Source organism: Macrobrachium rosenbergii, chromosome 51, assembly GCF_040412425.1.
Source record: "Macrobrachium rosenbergii isolate ZJJX-2024 chromosome 51, ASM4041242v1, whole genome shotgun sequence".
NCBI lineage: Eukaryota > Metazoa > Arthropoda > Malacostraca > Decapoda > Palaemonidae > Macrobrachium > Macrobrachium rosenbergii.
In genome coordinates, this window is record NC_089791.1 from 59,265,383 (window position 1) to 59,287,882 (window position 22,500).

General features: G+C 35.5%; 2 protein-coding genes across 2 annotated transcripts in view; one reads left to right on the forward strand and one right to left on the reverse strand.

The window, feature by feature from the left end:
• LOC136833451 (uncharacterized transmembrane protein DDB_G0289901-like) overlaps nt 1-6,300 on the reverse strand; it is a 218,882-nt gene extending 212,582 nt beyond the window's left edge. Inside the window, exon 1 of the mRNA XM_067095629.1 lies at nt 6,220-6,300. The gene's annotated coding sequence lies outside the window, so the exon portion shown is untranslated. The remainder of the gene's footprint in view (nt 1-6,219) is intronic.
• Nucleotides 1-22,500, forward strand: part of LOC136833452 (cadherin-86C-like) — a 207,697-nt gene that overhangs the window by 143,925 nt on the left and 41,272 nt on the right. The gene's annotated exons all lie outside the window — the stretch shown is intronic.

The window sequence follows — 22,500 nt, forward strand, 5'->3', positions numbered from 1 at the left end:
GTAAAATACTGCTTTATTAACGCGTGTGTTTGTTTGAGGGAATCATTGGTTGAATTGTATGGATAAAAAGTGTGATTTTGCAGGTGTTACTGATATCTATGCTATCACACGCATACACAATATATATAAATATATGTATATATATAAACAAATATATAATGTGTGTATGTACACATACCATACATACGTATATGTATGTATACATATACGAAATTTCATAGCTTGCGTAATCAGAGCAAAATTAGAAAAAATGCAGATCACAGCTGTCGCAATGATTCACTGGGTTTTCCCCGACTTCACCTGCTTTCCTGGAACGAGTATCTTGCCAGTGGTTTGAAGAGACGATTTTTTTTCAAGAAGGCGGGAGCTTCCCCAAAAATACAAGAAAAGAAGAAAGCTGATAAAGATTCTGATAAGAAGTCCATCAATCACGAAAGTGCAGTCTCATTGGGCTTCTTGACCGGTCGATAGAGAGGAATCGTTCTTTCGTGCGTACTAGTGAATCTCTGATAGTTGATAAACACGAGGTTTTTGGGTGGATTGAGCGGGAATGTTGGATAATGGTTGCTCTTCGCTCACTTCTGTCAGGTTTATTTCCTAAGCCAATGTGTTTCTTGACCAAGATCCCGTTGGTTTTGTTTTGCAATTTAGAAAACAAATCCTCTTTTGTACTCTCGTATTTAACAAATCGTAGAAAATAAGATTTAAGGAAGTCATTATTTTTCCAACAAGATGGCAATTATGATTTTATTTTCCCAAATTATCAAAAGTATGTTTCATCATTAAATAAAAAATATGAAAAATTAATAAAAATTTCAGATAGACGGAATATTCAGCTGTTAAGTACATTTGTTAACAAAACCGTAAAACAAGAAATAGAAATCTTTCATTCCGTGAAAGATTTGCTGCATGCAGCCCATCTATTGCATATTGTGAGTGTCTTTCCTATGAACACGATTTCTTTTGGAGAAAACCCCGCAATTCCTTCCTCCAGAACCGTAATTTCAGATCATTCCGTTTCTGTGCCAAAATGATTAGGTTGGATTTTGACTCTGTTATTGAAGGCGTGCTTGAACGATATTACAGTCCTCCGGCGATGACATAATGAGCTAAATACTACTTTGCTAAGGACGGCTAAACCATTCCGGTCTTTAAGGCAAGAGATCATAGGGAACATGGAGCACGGTAGTCATTACTTTCAAGCTTATTACATGTTGACAGAAAATTATTGCGTATCGGTTGTAAACGGCTTCGGGAAAGAACAGTGCCACTGATTTCTTTTTCTTTAGGTCAAGAGGAAATAAAGATGCGTATTGTTTGCTTTTCAATGCTGGATGTCGAAAATCATTTTGAACCATACGCTGATATCATCATAAGGTTCAATTTACAATGTCCCTGTCTTGGAAAGGATCAAGCTCTTTTTGCATTGTGCCACAAGAGCTAGCTTTGGGTGGTCACCAACAACCCTTGTGCCAAGAGACAGTAAAGGCTACTCTCCTTTGCAGTTAGATTATCAGATTCATTTGAAGGGGAAGCCATAATAAGAGGGGGTGTAATGAAAGGCGAGGTTGACCCTAGAGCAAATTCAGTGTTCTTCCTTTTATTCGGATTGAGTCAAACGACATCTATCCGTTTGGGCACTGAATGAGAAGATGGATGGAGGACTGAATGGGAGATGAAAGCGTATATTGGCTTGGGGTTACCAGACTAAGAATAACACAAAAAGAAAGGTTAAAGGCAGTGGAGTAATGGATGGAGACAGTGGGTTTAGATGGTAAGGGAGCGTGACTGGGAGTAAAGAATGAAGGCTAGCATGAGATATAGGTGAACATAGAAGAAAAGAAGATACATTTTTAATATGAGGCAAAGGAGAAATTTATATGATGTAAGGGGACAACACAAAAAGGGAACAAGTGACTAGAGAGAATGCGTATTATTACGTGAATTAAGAAAATAAGGAAATAATAAAATTTAGGGATAATAATTCAAAGTGATTGCCTGCGCAGAAACAAAAGCTAAAGAAGAGGCAAGTGGACCGCATATGTGAAGATTTAACACTACGGAAAACAGACGAAGAAATCTGGGCACTGAACGTCCAAGTTCGTTCTTACTGAATTATGATAATGCAATTATAAATTCCTAGCATTTGTGGCTAGAGAAGAAAATAAATACATTTATATACTGTATGTATATTATTTCGTTCTTCAGATGTAATTTTACTCGATAACTAGCTATGTGAGAAAACGTAACATGGGAAAACTGTCAAAGCTGAAGACGAAATACGTTTATTTTAATAATTAAAGATTCCTGTTCATTCCTTTTTCTTTTGAAAACAGGTGACGTTCCTTCGCAGAATTACAACATCATCATATGCTGTAATTATGCCACCTTTCTTTGTCTTTAGGCGTAAACGCAATTAACGTTATTCAACATAATTCTGATTAACATCCGAGAACTGAATTACCAAGCTTCTAATTAATTTTCCACCCTATTTTACCAAAGAAACAGTATTATGCAACGCTCCACCCCACAAGAGTGGGTCGATAAATGATGCATACTAGTACTATTTTGTTCCCTCCCCCATCTGACCCCTTTCATTTCCCCTCTCTGTTCTCTTTATCCACTTGGCCTTTATCACCACAATTATCTTTATTCCCTTTTCACCCCTCTTCCTCTTGACTGAATCATGTGTTTCACGAAGGGCAGGTGATGACGTACCCTCTGCGGGGGCTCGTTTCCTATCATATAAGAAAATTGACTTCTCAAGAAATTTGACTGAGTCAGTTTTGAATAACAGAAGGCCGTGTGAAGTAATAGAAGTCTGAGTCAAGAGATTACGGTTCTAAGAAATGGATGAAAAGATCAGCAAGATAAAAAACGCGGTTTCAAGAATCTGTACACTCTAAAAGAATTCTGAATGGTTTATTTCGGAGCGCACATTAAATGGGATATGTATCAGCATACTGCACATTTTGCACACTTTAGCAGTGTACCAGGTCACACAGTCTATTTGTATTATATGAGAATCTTTCTATGTATGATCATTCTCATGTGCGCCGTCAGTTCCTAAACGTTTACACAGTGATTGCATGCCTGACGTTACCATCTCTGGAGTTTTTATAGGGGAAATCAATGAGTTTTATCTTCGGAGGTCTCTAAATATTGACTTATTCTGTGAGAGCCAAGATACCTTTTCCACTTGTGCCTTCCGAAACCCCGTACGAGATCCGGATAAGGATAAAGTGAATCTAAACGTCGTAACATTTTTGATGGCCAACGTATATATAGCAGTGACGGTTTTACGATGTTTGTGGCTATCTATTTTTACACTGTTTTTATGGATAATGCTTTGAAGCTGAGCCAAAGGAAAGATATTTATTTCAAGCCGGGTAACAGGAAATCTGTTTCAGTTTATAATGGTGTTTGGGGACACTTTTGAATAAGTATATTTTTGGAATTGTAGATGAATAGAATTAATGATCATCGAGCTGTGAATAACCTATGATAACATCGTTAAAGGCTGACTGAGAAAATGACTAAAGATTCCCTTTTTAAGACTCATTATCTTGGACATTGTTACATTTCATTTTCTTATTTTCATGAAATGTTCATAAGAATTTTTAATGCCACTTATTTCTACCTTTTGTTGCCTGTTATCTACAATGAAACATCATAATTCAGTTTTCTGCACTCTTTCATCTTTCTCTTTTCGTTTTGTGGCACGTTTTTGGTCCAGGCTCAGTAATTATAACAAGGAGAGAGCTAGTGGCTTTTGCATAATTGGATGAATTATGCATAATTCGCCTACCTTTTTTTCCGCTTTCTGAATCGGCAGCATTCGTCGATTACCTGATGGCCTAAGCAATTATTGTCATGTGATGCCAAATTTTGCATATCAGCATTTTAACGTTAATGAATAATTTCATCTATTCCTTACATCTTTTGTTTTGAATCTTGGAAATTAACAGGTTTACCATTACGGAACGTTTTGAACTTACAATCTTTATTATATTGTATTTTGCATTTTTTTGGCAGATATACTTGTTACTGAATAATTTGACCAAAATTGTCCTTTTCCGGTACCCTGTCATTTACGACTGTAGAATCCAGGCGCCCCCGCCCCGACTCCCCGGGTTCGTTGGAAGCAGCTCAATTATGAACATTATCTTTACGTAATGATGCTGTTAGTTGCACGTGCATTGATGCTACTACCACGGCTTCTTTGATCACTGAAATACAGCGTGGCTGAATTGCCTGTAATTTCTTGTTGGCCTGCCCACATAATTATTCATCTCGTGTTAGACGCATTCCAGAATGAACGTAATTTAAAAACTCCTTACAAACTGAAATGCGTATATTCGCCTTTTTTTTTTTTTTAACTAGGATGTATTGCGTATATCAAAATCGTGCTTTAAAGTAATTTTGTTAGACAAGGGAGAGAGTATTTTTGGGAGGGGGGCGGGATGCTGCTGGACGGGGACTTGTGGTCCGACGTATTTACTCATCTGATATTAATTGCACTCGTTTATTCATGATTTTTTTTTAACATGCATTCGGTAACTCAAAAATGCACTTATAAGTTTCTCTCTAACACAGCCAAGATAGTGTATATTATACATCGTCGGTTAAGAAGTTAACTCTTCAGGCAATGACGCACTTCCCTGCAATTTTTTTTTTATTTCATATATCAGTATATTTGTATATCTGTCATGTCAGTCATTGCAGCGCAAACAAAGAGCTGTAGTGATTAAATTAAGTTACCATGAGAGAGAGAGAGAGAGAGAGAGAGAGAGAGAGAGATTATATAATTGCTTATCGACCATCGCATTTTTAATAAAGAAATGTGGATATCTGCATTCGGGGATTTCTTCAACGGGCAACCACTCTTACAAACTCCAGGTTTACAAAATTAAGAATGCTTTGATTGCAAGTGCACGTAATCATTTTGGTTTACAATGTGTTTTCATGGGTTTCCACTATGTATACCTAAATAACTAATTTATTGATGATCTCTGTGTCGACTTTCGTGTCCAGAAAGGTTTCTCGCATTCAATGTTAGGTTAGGTGTCTACGGCTGTTTTTCTTTATGTGCAAAATTTGTCGATCCCTCTCTCCTGTCTACTTGCTCACGTCTGTTGGTGAAAAGAACCAAGGCCATTTCAGCCATATTTTTTCCAATTTTCTGTCATTACCATCATATTCTGATTGTTGTTTCCGATAACTAGGGACGGATACTGGGGATGGATATGTCGTGCCTGCAATACTGAGGACATCATATATCTATCGTGATATATATATATATATATATATATATATATATATACTATATATATATATATACACACACATATATATACAAACACACATATATATATATATATATATATATATATATATATATATATATATATATATATATTCTGTTAACTGACCAACAATGAAACTACGAAATATATTTTCGGCTACACTTCGTTCCGTTAATGCCGCCAGGAGCTGCAGTGGGTCACCAAGTCTGTGCGCAGAAGGCTTAGCCATTCGTCAATGAATCAAAAGCATTGGTATTGATGGTATGTCCCGCAATTACTCCATTCTTTCCTAGAGTGACGTCCTTCTCACGCGTTTTTTTTTTTGGGGTGGGGGAGGCGTTGGCTTGGGGAGGAGGAAAATATTTCATGCAATTGATTGCCTCGGCACAATGAATGACCTTGAGGGGTTATAGGCTCTCTCGTTACGACGAATCGTTTAGTATGGGGGCTTTCAAGGTACGGGAAGAGTTATTTTAATCTTTCATATAGGTGCCCTTGGGACGGGCAACCGAACATCAATATTTAGCCCAATTCCGAATTATGTTCTTTCCTGATGTAGTTTATCTTTGCTAGGCTTTTCGTTCTTGAAAGTAAAAAAAAAAAGCACCAAAAGTACTAATCAAAGAAAGATAAGATAGGCCTAATTCTAAATCTCCCATCTTTAAGTTTTAATAATTTCTCCAGTTCAGTGATTCAGAACAAGTGGAATTCTCTTATGTATGATTCACATGTGTCGGCACACTAGCAGTTAGTATCGAAGCTACGAAAACTACTGGTTGATACCGGTTCAGCAAGAATTGGAAGGTTATGAAGCTTACGCAAGTACCGCCGGAAAATTAATGGCATGAAAATTACACATACAACCGCAGCAGCAATAATCATTACAACTAATACTAATATGATTAACACTTACCTTTGATTCTACTGGAATAACTGTTGATATGCCTTTTCAATTTTTTGTCATTTGCATCTCATATCAGACATTCCTGATTCTGCAAGAAAGAAGAAAATTATATAAATAATTAAAATTAGGAACGGAAAAGTCATTCAAATCGTTCTGTTGTAAAATAAGCTAAAGGATTAAAAGTATAGCCTTCCAAGACCCTCCCGTTTCCATAGTAGTCAATTTACTCTTGAAATATAAATGTTCATCGTTATTGTTTCCTTAAGCCGTTTTCGTTTTGTACATTCCTATTCTGTTCAATTACTCGTGCATAAACGGACAGTGTGGCGTCATTCTGAAGGATTAGGCTAGATCTAGCCTTGAGGCAAAAATTATTCATCTGGGTGCACTCTGCCGTCATTGTTATCCCGGTGGTCTTGTATTTTGCTTCACGGCTATTATTATTATTATTATTATTATTATTATTATTATTATTATTATTATTATTATTATTATTATTTTGGGACCAGGGATAGGCCATAAACGGTGAATCATACTTCCACTGAACTATCTACGATAAAATACAGCAGAAATCAATGGTACAGAGTGCCAAATAAAGAAAAAATTAAGTCTCCTGTTTGCTTAATCAATTCTCCGTTGTCGACCCGTCCAGATATTGTATATCATCAACCTGTTTTCTTTGACGCCACTTCTACATTAAAAATTCATTGGGCCTTCGTCTCCTGGTTATAGTTTTTCTATCATTAATCAATTTTAAATAGACCTGCAATTTTTTCTTGTTTTTAAATCCTTGTTTCTGTTGTCTTATTCCAGTTCTCATGTTTTCGCTGGTAATATTGGGAATGCTTATTCTTACTAGTCTTCCTGGGAGAACTGTCAGTTTCCTTGAATTATCTGGTTGGAGAGTTGGTAGAAAACATATCAAATACCTGAGTGTTGATGTTTACAGTTTCTAACCCATGCTTATAGTAGAGTGCATTGTCCATTATTTATTCCCTGTTACTGATTATCCTCCTACCCCTGCAACTGGTGCTGTTGGTGTTACTGCTGCTGCTGCTGTTGATGCTACCTATTATGGCCGCTCTTAGTTTTACTGTTACCCGACGACTGCCACTTTTCTGCTCCTTTTGTCGTACGTATCAGGATTATTTACCTATTTTCAGATAGACCCAATGTTGAACTCGGCTCTGTCAGGAAATTTGGTAATCCTCAAAGACCGTAATAAAGAAAATTGTAAGTCTGAAATGACTCGGGAGTAATGACTGTTATTTGAATAATGAACTGCACTTAAAATAATCTATCTGATTGCCTCTGGAAATGACTAGAATATTTAAACCTAAAATTATTCCTCAAATTAATTTTCTGAGACAGAAACAATGTGGGTCAAGCCGAAAAAGCAAATCTGTCCTTGTTTTTAACCCCATTCCCTCATATTTTTCAAGGTGACACTTTTGGGAATTATGAAATTACTCTAAGAACAGAGATCAAAGGAACTAATAGGGTCATAATGCCTATAACTCTTCATTACGGTATATCAGAATTATTACGATGTGATTGCTAGAATTAACTTCAAAATAAATTTTCGATTAATGCTTGAATTTGATAATTTTCGAAATAGTGTGTGAATGAGATCCTTCGTAAGTCATAATTTTGCAAGCTTATGGAGAATCAGTCAAGAGAACTAATTTACATTCTGGTGGTGTATATAAACGCTAAACCAGCTTCAAAAGACTTTCAGTATATTAATTAGTCAGTTGATAAGTCAACTATGGAGCCTCCGTATAGGATACCAGACATGAACGAGATTGTTATTCGTCATTCTCTGAGATAGGCCAGTGAAGCCAAGGCGCCATAGCTCTCCCAATGAACACGTTATAAGAGAGGCGTTAAGACAAGAATAAACACAATGAAAGCATTATTATTATTCACAGGGGGCATCCGTGACAAGCGAAGAATGGCTCACCTGCGACCGTGTCGTTTCGCCCTATCTACGAGATTACAGGGGCCACTGGCTCGGCTCACGCAAACACTTCATTTTGATTTTTGATATCTACGCAAAATTGTTGCGTCATTACGCTTCGTCGCGTGTCAGAACGACCATATTTTCTTCATTTTCTTCTTCTACCTCTTCTTCATTTCCAGGATTATTTCATGGCCAAATGCTTATTTATTGATTGCTCGTGACGTAACGATTTGATTTTTGAATTACTTCGAGGAAGTAGGTGCACGTGACTGAAATTATGACGGGATGATGGTAATTCAAATATTTTCTTATTCGACACATGCTATGTGAAATTTACATTTTCAGTGCTGAAGGCAAGTAACCAGCTTGGAAAATCTCAGTCATTAGCATGAGGGTATGATTGCTTCACTAATGTCTTAATGTCGATTCTGTTGAAGATTTCTTAAAGATGTAGGATTTTGTGAAAGGTGAATCAACTGAATTATTCTAATTGAGACCACTAATTCCAGTCCTACTAAACCTTTTTAAACGACCATACTCTCTTGAATAGCAATTTGAACAACGGCAATAATCACATACAAAAATTAGGCGCCGATGATATCCGCACCTTCTCTTCATTAAGGAAAAGTGAAAGAATATGGTAAATTTGCCAGATTCTCGACTGATTAGAGTATTTTTTTTTTTTAAACAGTACTTTCACATAGTTGAAATATTACTTTTACGTGTGATGATCTCTTGAAGGGTTTCACATTCTTAATAAGAAAATATTCTTGCAGTTATTATTCTTTCCAAGAAAGCTTTCAAAGATTTATCTGCTCCATTAAGGAAGAATGTCGAAAATTGCCCTAATCTCTCTCATAATGACAGGATACTTTTGTTGCTGGATGGCTGGAGAACGGCGATTGTATAATTCTCCCTGCAGCGTATTATTTCCGTTTCCTTAGTAATCTTAGGATGGGAAAAGGAACTGGATGTCTGAAATTACATAAGCGTGCATGAGTTTAGTTTCCGTGATTATTTATTTTTCTTGAAGACTTTAAAGAGATTACACATGTTTTGTTATTGAAGATTTACACTGACACACCCATATATATATATACAGTATATATATGTATATATATATATATATATATATATATATATATATATATATATATATATATATATATATATATATATATATATATATATATATGTATATATATATACATATACGAATCAATTTCAAGTGACAGGAAATATTGATCACCTAATCTTGTAAAAAAATTGTTTTTCTTTTATTTTCTAAATGTAATTTCATTTATTTCTCGTCACGTTTTTTCTTAGGTTTTCTTGCATGTATAACCGAAAAAAGAATTTGATAGTTACTCTTCAAAGGACTTACTGATATTCCGATAGATTAGATTCACTTTTACTGTCGAGTATAATGATATAATATTCTTCCACATCTAGTTTTCCAAAAAACCTATTCCTAAGTTTTAGAATTTGCATCTGAGAATTTGCAATTATCATGTTCATTATTTATCGCCTGTTTCAATTTAATTCTCTTTGGTTGGAACTCCTTTAATGAGATGTTTACCTCCGGCTCATACAACAACTGACGTGGGCCGATTATGGTCATTACGTTCATCTTCTGAGAACTGTCTAAACGTGAATCAATACATCATAACAGTTGCTTACGTCTTCTTTGATGGGATGAATAATTGAACAAGTTGGCACCCACTGCAAGGCCTCAGGGACCAAGTCGATTGGGTTGTTTGGTTTCTAGTTGTTCCTTATGGCCTTGTGTTACAACGGTATTTCTGACAATTACAGAAAAATATACAAAACGGTCTAAAAACTACTATGTAATAAAGAAGCTCTAAAATGTTAAAAATTATGCTAAAACTTAAAAGAAATACAGATAGTATACAAAAACGACTGAAATAACCGAAAATATAATAAAGCACTTAAGATTACAGAAAATTATACAATAAAGTGTAAGATATACAGAAATTAACGGAGCATAAACAAGAATGTCCAAAAATACCAGAAAAATATATAAAAGCATAAGAAAATGAAAGAAAAAATTAATCTTATTTGTAACTTCTGGCAAGCTTAACTGTTACAATTTCTCTTGTTTGAGTCTCTAATAGCGTTCTAGCATATTTGGATGAGTTTTGACTGCTTCCGCCTTATGAGTAGATTAAGCAATTTTGAAAATATATTAACGTCGGAAGTGAATGAACAGTTTGGCGATTGCTGCTGATGTTAATGAAGATCGGACAAGAAATGGATCAACTGTTTATTATATCAATATTTTCCTAGGCACAGCTTTGCCTCTTTCATGTTTATATATTCGGATTTATCCTCAGAAGAGCGAAACCACTCAACTACTGTAAGCAAGCCTCACTTGTCACAAGGTTTCTGCTTTCTACTTTTATAATTACGTTTCAGCTTTGATATTTTATGAAAATTCAGCTTACGAGTCATCGTACTGACAGTGTTTTTCATTTGCTGCTGATTTCGACTAAAAAATGGCTCTGAGGTAGCGTCTTTAGTGATTGGTTTACATGTGCGCTTCTTTCTACAGCAAATTCTCTCTCAGGACAATAGTACTTTTGTATGGCTGCCTATAAAAATGAACGCTCATGCATAATTACCGCCAATGATTACGAAAGTATGATGAATTATCATGTCGGCAGTAGGGGTCATCGACACCGTAGGTAAAAACTAGTTTAACAGATGAGCTAAAATTACTCTTATTTTAAGACGTGATGGTTTTCACTAATACACATAGGCATACATACATACATACATACATACATACATACATACATACATACATACATACATACATACATACATACAAATCTGTCTATCTGCTTAAATTCTTCCACACATACATACTTACATATTCAATTACATATCTCTATATTTATCCTATTGTGTCCTGTTCCACTCCAGATTTCGTATTCTGCTAAAAAAAAAAAAAAAAAAATCAGCTTATGCAAATGTTCCGAGCTGTCGTGCTGCAGCCGGGCTGATTGCATCTGGAATGTTTACGGAAGTATTGGGAACCTGTAATATTTTAGGCGGTGTGTTTCAGGTCATTGACCCGAAAATAGATGAGGTAGAGATATGCAATCTTTCCTTCTGGCTAGATTTTAGTTACAGTAACTCCGGCCTCTCTCTCTCTCTCTCTCTCTCTCTCTCTCTCTCTCTCTCTCTCTCTCTCTCTCTCTCTCTCTCTCTCTTGTTTTATTGTAAAACCAAGAACAGAAAGGGGCTGCCTTAGACTTGCGGTGTTGTAGGTATATTCAGTTTTTTTCGTTGGGAGTTTTTTAGTGATATATAACTTTATTTGGAAAATATGCCACACCAGGAACTTTGAAAGTCGAATTATAGTATTTCACATCTCATCGATTACCGAATTATTTTTATAGAAAAGGAACCCGCACTTCAATATATTTTCGCTAATTTTACGAAAGGTTACAGATGCTACCAAAATCAGAAGATGGAACAATCATGAAGGAATCGTTTCAGTTGTACCGAATTTCTGTAAAAGTCTCCTGCGCAGGTGAACATAGTCATTGTGAAGCCGGATTGAATAACTGAATTTTAAAGGAAACAGGAAACTGAAGTTTCTCCACTTTTCAGAGGGGAGGACATCATACTCAGGACATTTACTACTTATTAAGTATGCACTTCCCTAATGAAAAACCACTTTTGTATCTGTGCCGTAAATAGACGAAACTAAGGTGGAAACTAAGCACTCATTTTTGATGTGGTAGATGTTTTTGGGTGTGAAAAAAATGACGTATATTCTAATAATTCACATGAAAGCAATGCAAGAACAACGGGTGATTTATATGAAATATGTTGTGACACATACTTTCGAAAATCTAAATTCTTGAATTTATAGATTTAAGGTAAAATACGAGTATATGGAGAAAGGAATAAAAAAAGCAAAGCCAAGAAAATTAAGAAAAATAAAACATGTGATTCTAGCGTATTGATACAAAAATAAATACGAAATATTTGATTATTATCTTCAGAGAAATGATAAAAAGGCGAAACAAAGAAAAACAAAACTTTATTTTCATGAAAGACAAATTTTATGAGTACGGGTTATAGACTAGAGTTATAAAAGTTCACACAACGGCTATAAAAGAGATTTTTTATTTCCCTCCTTTGCTATAACTATTCGCAATTTCACTGCATATCCACCGGTCAGCCGTCTCTCTTGCACATCCTTCTGAAGGGAAAGTCATGCGATTTCATCCGCAGACTTCTGCGTATCATCATTTCATTCTCAATATCTTTGCTTGTCTGTTATTAAAAACTCGTTTTGAATAAATCCCCCATCAATATCAGTGTTTATAGGCATTTACGTAGTAGCTCGTGCCGAGGAGAGAGAGAGAGAGAGAGAGAGAGAGAGAGAGAGAGAGAGAGAGAGGAGAGAGAGAGAGAGAGAGAGAGAGAGAGAGAGAGAGACATGAAGAGTGGTTCCCCTGCAGAATATATATATATATATATATATATATATATATATATATATATATATATATATATATATATATATATATATATATATATATATATATATATATATATATATATATATATCAAGAATATATATATCAAGAATACCCTCCGAAGAGAAGGAGTGAGCGTTGGAAGAGATTCGTGCGTTCGTGGACGAACAACTCTTTAATAATTCACGTCCGCAAGTGTCCTGACACGCAAGTCGAACTGAACAGCCTTGGCAGTGTCTAGGCTTCATTCATGCTTCTACAGCATGTGCGAAGTATGTTACGGCATTTGACAGCACTCTAGGTAGGCTTATTTATATGTGCGTACCTGCTTCTTTTGGGTTTTATTTTCTGTCAAAGTAAAGTACAATTTTTCCTCAAAATAATTTTCACTTTACTAATTCAGTCTTATTTACGGTGTAAATGATATTTTGCGAAACTGGCATGTATTTATATTGATATTTACGTAAAAAAGGAGAATCTTTGTTCTAAGGGCTGAAATCAGATGCCTTTTAAGGCTTGGAGACTACCTGTTCATTACATGTAAGATTTTCTCCATATGTCATTGATGTATCCTCCCTTTTCTGTCTCTTCTTCCATTCTCTTATTCTATCAACAATTACTTGATAAGAAGACCTTTTTAGGTGGCTATCAGTTTTATATTGATTGGAAGGTGCACTTGTTGCAAGCAAGTTAATCTCATTTCGATGCAACCTGGAGTATATCTGGCGAAAAACATTGGGTGTAGAATTTAGTAAACATGAATTAATGAATGATAGAGACCTCATAATCTCTGACAGTGGCTTTGAAATGCTATGTAATCATTGCGTCATGTCATGTATATCGAAGTTAAAGTAACTAACGCCTTAAAAAGGAAGTAAGGTCGCAGTAGATTAGACAGAGTCCAGAGGTGAGGTCCATAACAGACTTATTGTTACTTTTTACCACATTTATGAACTTCCTTTAAGAAAGTGCATAAGTCGGTCTGATATAACTGAACAACCAGCCAGCAGCTACGCCTTAATTTTGTCAGAATATTTTCCATAAATAATTATGAATATTTTTTTAAAATGTATAGGTTTCATAGGAACTAAACTGGAATGAGCTTCCAGGTTTTGAAGTCGTAGATTTGAGTATTAACGATACCTTTTTCTGCCACTGTGTATTTCTGTCTCAGCAATTTAGGATTCACATATTAATATTCACTGCACGAGCATTTACTTCAAAAAGCAATGGTTTACCTCAGAGAAAAAGTAACATGCTCTTATATAAACCCAACCGATGAGATTAATGCTATTGAGTTTAACTATATGAGTTACTGAGCACAATCTCAGGTGTTCCTAATAATTAACTAGCCCAATGATGATTGTTGAATTTATAAAATGAATGACTCTTTAGCGATTGCATAATTCCAGTTCAGGGATGCAACTCCTTCCACAAACTTGGCAGGGAATCCTACTATGATCCCTACATCAATGTCGTCGTGGAGTTGTTCTGACCATGAAAACGGGCTGCTATAATGTTCCGGCATTTTAACACCATTGTGAACTAGTTTCCCATTTTGTAGGGTGGCTCAAAAGGAAAACCAGAAACGGTCACTGCCACACGCATCAGCTACTTAGCGAATTAGCCGGGGCATATGCCCACACAGACATCTCATGAACAGGGTATCATTATTCCCAAACTGAGCCATACAAGGCCTGCCTTGATATTAGGACTCTTTCTTTTAAACACAGCCACTGTTCTTTAGAGAAGCGTTTGTGAAACTGTTGTATACCTTGAAAGACATAAGGTAAATGTGAGCATACTGTAAGTCCTATAATCATATTTACTTTATTGGTAACTACAAGATTTATAGTCCAAGAGAGCACTAGGCATAATGATGATTATTTTGACTATATAATTGCGAAGGCAATAAGGTAATGTTTAGGTCCTATGAGATGGTCTTCATTATGCGTTGCATGAGTGTTTTCTGCCGGAAACATTTCCTATTCACTGCTGGGCGTCATGATCAAAATTAACACTACATTGCATGTCCATTATTAAGAATTCATAAACTGTTACAGTAATCAGACGAATGCATGACTTGTCATGAGAAAAAAGTTGCACGTAAGTGTAAGTGGCTCTTAAATCAAATCGGAATTTGCAGTTACTGGAAGAACCTGGCTCATTTCTTTTAAATAATTAGGTCAAGTGCTTGTAACCTTGTTCCTGTTTTCAAGATGGCGAAATAGTTTTAAATTAAAAACTCCTTTTTCCGACCTTGGTTGCATTAGGTTCTTTTCCCCTCTTGATTAAATTGTACGTTGGATTTGCATGTGTGGTTCATTCCCACTTTACGGATCTAATTCCGCTCATTTGTAATTATGTAGACCGGATTTGAAGCATTGTAATTTGGACAATTTCTTTTCTGTTTTCTGCTTTGCGTTTGGATCATGAGGTAATGACCCTGAACTAAAACGAAAATATATTAATTTTCTAAGACAACCTTCAATTTGCATCTATGAAAGGAAGTTAATAGGAACGATTTTTGTATCATTAACCCTATTAATCCTAGAGATACAGAAGGACTGGTCTTATATTCCAGTTTATAAAACAGAGAACCTCCTAACTGTGGTTGTTACTTGACTTATTTATTTTATTTAGTCCTATTATGTACAATTTCACACCCCAAAAATATTAACGCTGATTAAATTACTTTGAAGCATTCGCTGTGCCACAACTTGCAGGTGTGTAGCATAAAGCGCTTGATAATCCTGAATTATTTCGGCAAACGAACTTTCACTCTTTCTGCAGTATTGGTTGTCAATAACTGGCCCTTCGGTTGTGGCAGTGGTCGAAGTGTAGTTATCACTGGGAATGCTGACGGCTTTCTGGATACTGTATAAAACTTCACTGAGAGTCACTAGTATTTCTGATGTTTATATAACTTTCGCGGGTGTGTGATGCTAAATGGTCATTTGAAGTTTCAAAACCTAGTTACTAGGTTTTGGAAACTTCAAATGACCATTTAGCATCTCACATCCGCGAAAGTTATATAAACATAAGACATACTAGTGACTTTCAAGGAAGTTTTATTTAGTATCCAGAAAACCGTCAACATTCCCAGTGATAACCACACTTCGATCACGGCCACAATAGAAGGCCCAGTTATTGACAACCAGTATGACATTTTCATTCTCTCATGAGTAATGCACATGTACCAATGGAAATTGTGTTCACGAGATGTACGCAGTTCGGAAGTTCAATACGTACGAAATGAGTATGAATTCTTTAACTTAGGCAAAGTTTAAATAGGAATGTGCTCGTAAATGTATGTATGATGTTTGTAGCATATTACATTAGTATAGATGAAACTGTGAATAATTTTCACCAGAGATGAAGACGTCTAAACAAAGCATCTTTGTTCTATGACGCCTGATTGAATGACACCTCAAAAAAGTGGCATTATCACGAAAAAAAAAAATGGTACAATTTAAGGTCAAGGCATCCACTAACATGACCCTAAATTATTTTCTTTTGCTTTTATGAAAGTCTGTTTCTTTTCGACATCCTTGTTATCGTAAGTTCAGGTGGTTAACCGGGCCAGGTCACCCAGGTGTGCTAGTGAGTACAAAACACGCCACTAGTAGCGAACAAGGCTCGAACGTACGAATGCAGCAGTTCTTTTAAATATTTGATCACGTCCCCAACACTTGACCCAAAAACTGTCGTCCACTTAGCTGTATAAACAAGAGCTAAGGGTATGATGTGTAATTGGCGTGAATGCAAGTTCAGAGGCCTGTGTTTGTTGAGCAATGTTTGTAGGAATGTTCTCGCTCTGTTTTACCTAGTTGTTTTTATCGCATTTGGTGTCTTCTTTAAAATGTGACTGACTGCAAAACCATCACAAGAAACAGCCTTAGTAAACTGCCCAGTGGGTCTGTGCAAGCTTTCTTTTCTTCTTATTTCTCACTCTGGATTTTTTTCGGGTATGAGCATTTCCTCTATCCGCTGGACTTGCTCTGTTTCTTGTTTATATGGTTTTTCTTCGCAGTTCTATATACGGCATTCTTTCGGGCTTATTTACTTACATACCATCAATTATTGTACAATTCCAAATTATGATGAATGGCAACTAAAAGTAATTTGTGGGCAGCGTAAAATGATTTCCAAGAAAATTTTACCAGCCATAGGAAAACCACTGGGTTTATTGCTGTTTGCCTGACAGTTCAGACATCTGGGACAATTATATACTTCATGAGAAATTTTACACTTTGCTTGCCCTCCATACACCTCAAATCAATAGTCTGAGTAAACGCCAACGTTTGGGTTACATGCATGGTGGGTGACATGGCAACGTTTGCCAGCGTATTCTTCTTGCACTTTAGCTGCATATTTAGGTGTTCTTGTGTTCTGGCAGTTGGACATGGAAGAAAAATTCCTGATTCTTCATGGTCGCTTAGTTGGTTGGTGGCGTTCAAAGGGACACACTGTCTCTTACTCCTTTTCTTACCAAAATAAAGTATGCTTGAGGGATAGTACAAACATAAGGCCGGCTTAACCTTAACCAGCCAACGGACCAAGGTACCGTTTACATACACTGTATTAGGATTAAGGAGGAAGAAGCAAGAATATCCATTTAATTCACTTGACATGGATAAAAGGGAGGAGAGGCGGGGATTGTATTCATCTGTTAAGGTAAAGACGAGGTTTTCGATGGAGAGAGAGAAATAAGAAAATTAGAGGAGTTCTCAATGTACTTTAATTAATACACCATTTTTTCCAACTGCTTTTTATTTGTTACACATGTGTTTGCTAGTTTATATATCTTTATTATCACGAATAATAATGATAAGATACAGCCATACCTATCCATAACTTATTTGTTTTTGTATGCAATAACGGCCTACCGGTGCTAACCTCCACGTTTAGATTTACCGTCGTACCTTTTAGTTACGAAATGTGTAAAAGTTTATACATCTAAGAATTAATAAAAGTAAATTGTTCCAGAATTATCTTTGTATGTGTGATCTACATATGTTTATAACTGGCAAAATTTTATATTATTACAACTTCAAAATGAAATGGGAAAGAGAAGAAGTTCCGCCGAATATATAGCTACAGTCAACAATGTCTAACTCTTAATAAAGACAGATTTGTTCTATTTTCTTCTTTTATTTGCTACAACGGAAACTTCTGTTCTAATTCCTCCTCTTCATACCCTCTTAATGTAGCAGACAAGAGTCCGTCTGCCTCATTATGTTTTTATAATCATTATGACCTTGGATTCCGTGTGCTTTGGAACTTCTGCGGTGACTTTTAGTACCGAGATGATTTAAAGAAAAGAGGGATGGAAGCCACTCCGCGACGGATTTTAGTGCAGGTACCTACAGAGAGTGACCTGAGCGTTGGCAGGGTGAAAAAGGCTCTTTTAGAAGGTTAGCGGTGGGTTACATGCAGTAATACTGATTTTTTTTCTTACAAATCTCAGTTCGCGTAAAAAAATTCTTTTATGAATGAATCTGTGAAGTGTACAAATTTTAGATTCCCCACAATTAAATATAAGCTTTGACCGTATCTGCAGAAGCAAGCTCTAGATACGTATCGCGTGCCATGTCCCCTGTTTTCAAGATCATGAACTGTGTAGTTTAATCAAACTTCTCCATTTTAAAGTGGAGTTGTATTTTTTCTCTTCTAATTGGGGTTGATGAATACCTTAGATTTAACTGTGCAGAAGGTTATCTTGTTATATACATTTATGAGCATAATGTATTGTCTAGAGACCTCGGAAGTTTCCACAGTTTTCTTCTTTCCAGAATGATACTGTAATTCATAATTCAGTTCTTAGTCACGAAATGAGTTCTAAGGAAGGTAGCGAAAAACAATTTCTTGTTCTATATGAGTTGAAGAGAGAGAGAGAGAGAGAGAGAGAGAGAGAGAGAGAGAGAGAGAGAGAGAGAAGAGAGAGAGAGAGGGGCAAAATACAGGAGTAACAACACTTGGCTATGAAGCTAAAGCTTTTTTGAAGCCGAGTGGTCGCTACGACCTTGTGGTATTGGAATAACAAGGAAATACGTTTCCGTTGCACGCGACCACTTACAGCAGAACCGTTTTATCTTGAATTTTAAATATTTTTTATCCAATTTTTCTTATTCTCGTTTTTAATAATAGTTAGAAGGTGAAGAAAAATAAAATATTTTGTCTTTTGTAATTTCGAACGTAATAGATTTTGTTGAAATGTATTAATTTTGAAAAATTCTCTAATTTACTTTTTTCCATGGACTGTACAAAAGCTTTAATGGAATAATCATTATTTTAAAGTACTTTACGATCTTTTAATTAGAGCTGCCCACAAATAAACAAAACAAAATACTGGCTGCGTAATGATGGAAGTTAACACGGCGAGCTAACAATTTAGCTAAGTGGTAAATTACTTGCTCTCCCACGCTCCAAAGGGAGATATCGATTTCATGGTAAGGGGAAAAGCGAAGCGGCTTTATTGTTTTTATTAAGAGAAAAAATTAGTCCCGTTCTCCTTTCGGTTTATATTTCAAACTCTTGGCTCAAATTCAAATACGTTTTCCAAAAGAGGGTTATACTTCATGCAATGGTTAAAGATTTTTATAAAGAAATTAATAAGTATAGATAAAGTGGTGCATTTTAAATATAGCTCAAAATTAGGCACTATAAGAACGAGAACCATAGCTAACAACTTTACATTTAATCTAGGAAAAATTAGTAGCAAAACAATTCATGCCGACTCAAACAAATGTTTGCCTCTCCATGTATGAAAGAATAACTTATATAAGATTCACTGGGGAAGTATTGGAGAAAGAACACCCTTAAGAAACACTGCAAGACTACAAAAACTGAATGCATGTGATGCAGCAGCCACATTTTATTCCACTTGTTTGGAAGAAGGTCTTCTATTATTATTATTGTTATAATTATTCATAATAATCCTCAGATTCATATAAAACTTGACAAACTGACTCTTTAAGAAACAGACTACTCGGTATTACGACATGAGCGTGATTCGGAATAATTTCGTGGGTTTAAACTGCAAGGAAACAGTTTTCAGTTGCCTGTTTCAAAGGGTGTTTATCTTGCGCAGACTTTATGCAATATATCTCTAAAGGTAACGAGTATAACAATCCATGTATATAATTTTTAACATTTCTCTAAAAAAAGAGTATCATTGAACATGAATACAGTTTAATTTAACTTGGGGCTACTGATGGTTAAGATTCTTTCTTTCTCTTGATCTCATCACTGTCGTAAGATATCAGGTTTTTGAACTTTTCTTAGCTTTTGCAAGGTTTCATGAAATAACTACTGTTTGTCGAGGCTTCTTCAAGATGTCATGTTAACAATTATTAGAGAGGAGTAAATTTCTGATAAGTTGTATATTTTTATCTTCAGTAAGATATTGTCCTCCAAAATATTTCATCCCCACACTGAATCAGAGGTTAACGAGGGACGTCGAATCGTCTGTTTTCAAGTCTTATTTATTTTCATAGATGGAAAAGAATAAAACCTCTGTAAGTCTAGGAGGGACATGAAGTTACTGGAAACCATGATTTTTGTATGGAAACTTTCCACAATTTAATGTGGCATTATCCTACAATGCAATGCCTGACAGCGAGAGAGAGAGAGAGAGAGAGAGAGAGAGAGAGAGAGAGAGAGAGAGAGAGAGAGAGAGAGAGAGAGAGAGAGAGAGAGAGAGAACAAGCACATTAAAGCCCCAAACTAAATCATTCTGTAATCGATACAAAAATTTTCTTGGGAAAAGCTAAAATACTTATAGTCTGTCTGGGTAGAGGCCATAAATGCTTATAAACTTGAGTCAGCCTTGAGCTATATTTTGCGAATTCATTGCCAAATGAAATTGGGCCATGTTGCACTCTTTCATTACGTTGTTATTAAGAGCCAGGAGAATACACCAGTCTGTTTTCTTTTTGGCTTAAGATAAAAATTTAAATTTTTCTCCTGTGAGAACTAGCTGTAAATACACAATTTTGAAAATAATTATGAAAATCAGGAATATCTATTTATCTATCTATCTATCTATCTATCTATATATATATATATATATATATATATATATATATATATATATATATATATATATATATATGTATATATATATATATATGTATATATATACATACATACACACATATATATATATATATATATATATATATATATATATATAAAAATTGAAAATTTGTTTTTCCAACGTGGGATATGAATCAAGAAATAACTAGCATGATTTTTTTTTATACATCAGCATTTAGTGCTGACCGTAATATGCTATGGCATTGACGTCTGTCTATCTGTCAGTATGTTTTTTTGCTTCATCGTGGTGTAGATAGGATCTGATGGCGTCATACGGATCGTTATAGAATGCAGTTGCGCATAAGGGTCACGGGAGGTGGCTCTAACCTTCTACAATGCTGTCTTGTGGGTGCATAAAGCACCCGCCTGCGGTGCACTTCTTTAAGGAATGTCTTGACAAGTCCTTTGATATTCTTTGAATACTGTAATTGATTGTAAATTATTGTATTTACGGATGTTAGCTGCATGATGGGTGATTTGTCAAAACTGTTTTGCCTCGACTTTGAATGCCATCAAGCCTTCTCGTCGCCAGACTTATGGTAGCCTTTCAACTCAAACTTTTCACTCTCCCTAATTTAGCATCTTTTCTATTTCCATGAAGTTCGTTTCCATTCCAAAAAATTCACTTTGCTATTGCAGAAATTCATGCAAGAAATTATGGGTTGTGTTCACCTTCTCCGATGTATTGCAGGTTTTCACGGTCAAATCAATTTTCTCCGTTGGTAAAGACGCACCAGCACTTTAGGAACGCATTATTTGTGGTAATTACATTTCTCACGTCTGGTTCGTTCTTACCTCTTTTTATTTTTATGTATTTTTCTGGACACGGCACCATTTCGTGTTTTCACGCCGGTTCTTGGAATCTATACAATTTATTTTCGCATTCATTCAGATTTTCTTTTGGAAGGTTAACATCAGCTTTCTATTTTAAGTTTTGAGTTTTCTTACTGTTTTTTCTTAAAAGACCACTTCTTAGGGAGAGTTTCTTTTCATTTTTACACTATTAGTATTCTCATTTTATTGGTATTTTTATTTGATTATGAAAGACTTCATTGGTAGATCTATCAAGTCTCTCATGATCAAATACAAAAACAAGACTAATGAAATGAGAAAGCACATAGTGTAAAAATGCATATTAATTGAAATTACTTTTATTACATTGACCAATGGAAATAGCAGTCTCTTTTGTTTCTCTTATTATTTATCAGCTTTTAGATATTACCTTGGTTTTCAGAACATCTTACCATGACTTGCTTTTTGAATCATGCTCAGTTACTGCATGAAAATGAAGCGTTAATTCTTAAATGATGGTAGGTTAAATAATTCTGGAAACATTGAGGCAGACAGAGTGTTACAAAACAAAGCAGCTAACATCCGTAATATTTCGATCCAAGCAAGATGGTACAGGAACAGGTAGCAAAACGCACTTGCATTAATATACAAGCACGCATAATCATGCGTTATTCCATGGATCCAATTTATTCGCATGTACCCACTGCTGGACTATGTGATTTTCTGCTGCATATATTCTAACACATTTGAATTTTGATGGTAATTATAAGAATGTATGTTCTGTTTGCCCTTCATAAATTGTAAAGACCTTCCTTGTAATCTCTTGTATGACACACCCGTGTTTTAGATCGCATTCCGCAGCTAAATATAACATTAGGTTTTCGAGGGATATGTCATTATGGGATGCAGTTTCGTAAA